This window comes from Puma concolor, chromosome C2, assembly GCF_028749965.1.
Source record: "Puma concolor isolate L17-30 chromosome C2, mPumCon1.1.hap2, whole genome shotgun sequence".
NCBI classification, from domain to species: Eukaryota; Metazoa; Chordata; class Mammalia; order Carnivora; family Felidae; genus Puma; species Puma concolor.
Window position 1 is genome coordinate 2271346 of NC_141675.1, and position 4605 is coordinate 2275950.

Consider the following 4605-nt stretch of genomic DNA (forward strand, 5'->3'; position numbering starts at 1 on the left):
AGGAAGATGGAAATGCCTCCATTAGAGTTGTTGGACAAATTGAACTGTAAGTAAAGAGGCAGATAAACCTAACATAGGTTCTTATCACTTCCCTAACCTGAAGACTGGGAGAAGTTCAGGGGCTGAGGAGTGGGAGGGGGACTGATGGCACCTTCTGTTACCTACAGGCTCCTTTGGGAACAGGCACTTCCAGATTTGGGGCAGCTCAAGATGGCCTTGGCAGGACTGGATCCAGCAGATGGAAGCCCCAGGAAGTGTTCCGCAGCATGAAGAAAGTGGCTTGGGTAGGGGTGAGGTCCCCGTACCAGGAGGGTGCCGGCAGGAAGGAGGGCCCTCTGCCAGGTAGAGCTGAACAAGACCCCCTCAGACTTTATCCCAGACTCAGAACCTGCGAGTAAGAAGGGAACAAGTTGCCCCTCTGGGCCCTGAGCCCTCTTGGGTCTGAAATGAGAGAACAGGGCTAGACCTCTCAGGGGGGCAACTGGGTTATGGAGGGCAGCTCAACCTTGGAAGAAAGCCCCACATTCCCACACCCTTCCCCTGCACATCCTTGACCTCATGACCTTTCATCCGGAACACCTCCTCCCACTCCACCCGTCTGTCCCCTACCATTTGTCTCAGTGTTCCTTCACTTTCCACCTACTAAGTACTAAATACTAAAATCCAGCTGCCCCCTCAGGACATTGACTTTTCTCTTCTCTAGAGTGGCTGTGCTTTTTCAAACACTCCTGGTTCTAAAGGATTTAGAGGAGAGAAAGATGGCCTTCTTTGCTGCTCATTTCGCCTTCCCAGTCATGTCCCTGCCCTCCTCCCTCCAACGTCCATCTCCTCTGAAATGCAGCCCGTCGGACTGTGCCACCTCTATATTGCCGTCACATCTACCCACAGTCGTTCACGGAGGACTCTTCCCCGGGCTTAAGCCTCACTCTCCTCGCGTTACTGTCCGTCAGGCTTTTCAGCCGTGAATGCCGATGTTCCCTCCAGTACCTTGGACCCAGTTCCTCAGCCTCATTTTCAACAATCCTTTCTGCATTTAGCCTGGTCATTGTTAACTTTGCCACCTCCCACACGTCCATTGCAAGCGTCCTGTTCTCCAAAAACCACTTTCTACTTTCCTGCCACGTGTCTTAATAGCTCTTCTGTCCGCCAGTCATTTTTCTCTTTTTTGAAAGAGAACTTTCTATTACTTCTAGGTACAGAAAATTCCACAGCATCCACTCAGCCCAGTTTGGTGGCCAGTTCGTCAGCCTTGGCCTTTTCCAGCTTTCCAGTGGCGATGCAAGCCACGGACTTTGGACCCAGCACGCTGCCTCCCCAGGGACAGGGGATCGCCTCATGTCTGTCACTGGACTTGGTCCTGATGGGTTCCACCGGCTCAGCCAGAGATCCTTTGTCTCCCAGGCTACCCTGCGTGAAGGCAACAGCGGTGCAGGTCTCCCCGTGGACCCGATGTCCCAGCCTGGCCTTCCCCTTGAGGATGCCACGGGGAACCCCCATCTTACAACACAGGGCAGCCAGGAAGCAACCATTTGCATGGGATCCACATCATGTGCAGTCACCACCAGCTGAGCCTTCCTGTTTTCCACTAAGGTGGTGACAGTATTAACCCAGCTCAAAGGACAGGCAGCCTCTTAGCAAGGACATCCCCTTTGCTGGTAGCTTTCTTCTCAGCCCTGCCCAAGTCTCTTCTCTTGCTTTGTCTCTGGTCTGTATCTGCGGGTCAGCTTAAGCACTTGAGTAGCTGTTTGGCGGGGCAGGCGGGGTGGTCCTAAGGCCTGGGCGAACTGGTTAGTCATCAGAGGCACTTTTAGACGTTTATAGAGAACAGCCCTTTGCTGCTGCAACCTGATGTAACGGGGCCATTTGACAAAAGGGTGAGGTCCCTTTTGGGCTGGATGTCCTGTCCAATGCTACAATTCTTGGTCTTTTTCTTAAGCAGGGGATTGACCACTTTCTTGGCCTCCTGCTTCTTCACAACAGGGCCACCTTCTTTCCTTTTGGGATATGGGACGGCTGGAGAAGAGAGTGGTTCCCGACCCTTGCTGCCCGGAACCCTCTTTGTTTCTCTGCCTCCCTTCTACCTAGTTATGATGCTGTGGCCTCATCACTAGAGTTCACGTCAGTAATCATCAACTCCTTATCAGCTCCTAAATCCTCTTACTTGGGAGAACCCCACCCGTAGTCAATTTAACTCTGCTTATCTGTCACCTGAGTCTGCTCGGCCTAATGTGGTGGGAGAAGAAAACAACCAGATCTGTGTAGACTGATCTCACATCTAGTTGCTAACTGCGAACCCTACATGGGCTCTTGCCAATGCCTAGCAGTCTCAGTAGGTTTCTCCCATCAGTTTACTCCTCCATTCTCTGAACACCATTTCCTACCTTCTCCTACATCAGAATTCCGGCCTTCCTCCCGGTTCACCTTCGACCCTTTCTTGATTCACTGAGAAATAGAACAGAGCCACCTTACTTTCCACATCTTCCAACCTGCTTACACTGCATCCCCATCACGTCCTCGTAAAATGCATGGCCCTCCTCCTCTCTTACTAAGGTCAACAACTGCTTCGTCTCTCTTCTCTGCTACATCACTCCCGTGTATAAAAACAACTTTTCCTTGACCCATCCTCCCCTGCCACTACAACCAGTGCCTCTGCCTTCCTTACAGCAAAACTCTTCAGAAGAGCTCTCGGTGTTTGTGGTTCTCCCTTGCCATTCTCTCTCTATCCAGTTCTGGCTTTATCTCTACAACTCGACAGATTCGGTTCGTGGGTAAATCACCAAGGACCACCATTTTCCCCAATACAAAACCGATTTCCAAACAAGTAAAAACACGATCAGCAAAATTGGAAAGTACAATGAAATCTTAGTTTTGGGGAAGTATGAAAGAAAAACTTATGGCAAATGTTCCATCAAACACACTGAAGTAGGGTAACATCTGCCTAACAAATTGGCAAATAGTCTTTTTTTGCGAGAGAGTGAGAGAGAGAGAGGGAGAGAGAGCACAAACAGGGGAAAGGCAGAGAGAAAATCCCACCCAAGCAGTGTATGGGAGTCACACGCACCGTGGAGCCTGACACAGGGCTCGATCTCAAGACCGTGAGATCATGACCTTAGCCGAAATCAAGAGTCAAAATGCTTAACTGACTGAGCCACCCAGGTGCCCCACAGATAGTCTTAAAATATGAAAATTGTCATTGATACAGAAGATACAGGCAAATAGGCACTCATCCACTTGTGGGAGGCCTAGGTGAGTCTATTTATAGGGAAATTTGAGGATATGTATTAAAAGCCAGAAAAGGTACCATTTGACCCAAGAATTCTACTTCAAAGTAATTTTTCTTTTGGACTGAATCAGAGCTAATCATTAAGATTAATGTAAAGGAAAGTCATGGCAGCATTCTTCTTCTTCTTCTTCTTCTTCTTCTTCTTCTTCTTCTTCTTCTTCTTCTTCTTCTTATTTTAGAGAGAGAGAGAGAGAGAATGAGAGCAGGGGAGATGGGCAGAGGGAGAGAGAGAATCCCAAGCAGACCCCACACTCAGTGCAGGGCCCGACATGGAGCTCAATCCCATGACCCTGGCTGGGATCATAACCTGAGCCGAAATCAAGAGTCAGACTCTCAGCCGACTGAACTACCCAGGCATCCCACAGCATTATTGAAACAGTAAAAAATCAATAATAATCTAAAGGCCAGGCTGAATAATATACGAATGAATCAATTAATTATGGAACAGAACATAGAATGTTACAGTCTCTAAGCTGCTGATTTGGAAGTGCTCTTAAATGAGAACATTCTCCAAAGTAATCAGTACATTCTTATACTAGGTATATAGTATGATTCTAATTTTGTATCCTGTTTATGTATATATAAACTCAGACTCATTTATTTTTTATATATTATACACATTTACTTATACTATATAGAAACTAAATGATAATCTTGTAAATTATAGCTATTTTTCTTCTTTAAAACTTCTTTTTAGATGTTCTCAGGTACTGAAAATCTCAGTGATGATATGGAATGTCATTGGAGAACAGTCCCTCTGAGTTCCATGTGTCTACTCTTGTATCTCAGTCCCTCCTTTCATTGCCAAGGTCTTTGAAATAGGGCCATGCTCACTGTACTCACTTGTTCCGTCTCCATTCGCTCCTCATGCTGTGGTTATTCCCCCACTTTTGTCCTAATATTGCTATTAAGAAGAGCCTCAGTCTCCTAATTTTCAAATTGAATTTCCACCTCTAGGTCCTTCCTTGAACCCAAGACATTTTACACTGTTCTCCATCATTTAATTCTCCAAAATCTGTACTCCTTTGCTCTCCAGGACACTTGACCTCTCCTGGGTTTCCTCCCACCCCGGGGTTTCTTCTCCAACCCTTCCCATTCAAGGGGGTCCATCCGTGCTTGTTTTTCTTCTCATGCTGCGCACAGTATCGGAATTTTTAGTTCCAGTGGAAGATTTACCATGAAGCCCGTAAAGTTCATCCTGTGGCCTCTCACTTGCAACTTGGATGGGCAACTCGGAAGGCCCTGGGAAGGACCTTAGTATTAAAGGATTAAGTATGACTTTCATACAGATATAAAGTAAACGTATCAAAGATTTCATTTTA

General features: G+C 47.1%; 1 pseudogene; it reads right to left on the reverse strand.

The window, feature by feature from the left end:
• Positions 1–557: 557 nt before the first annotated feature.
• On the reverse strand, positions 558–2507 carry LOC112850093 (large ribosomal subunit protein eL8 pseudogene; annotated as a pseudogene).
• Between the last annotated feature and the right edge of the window lie 2098 nt (positions 2508–4605).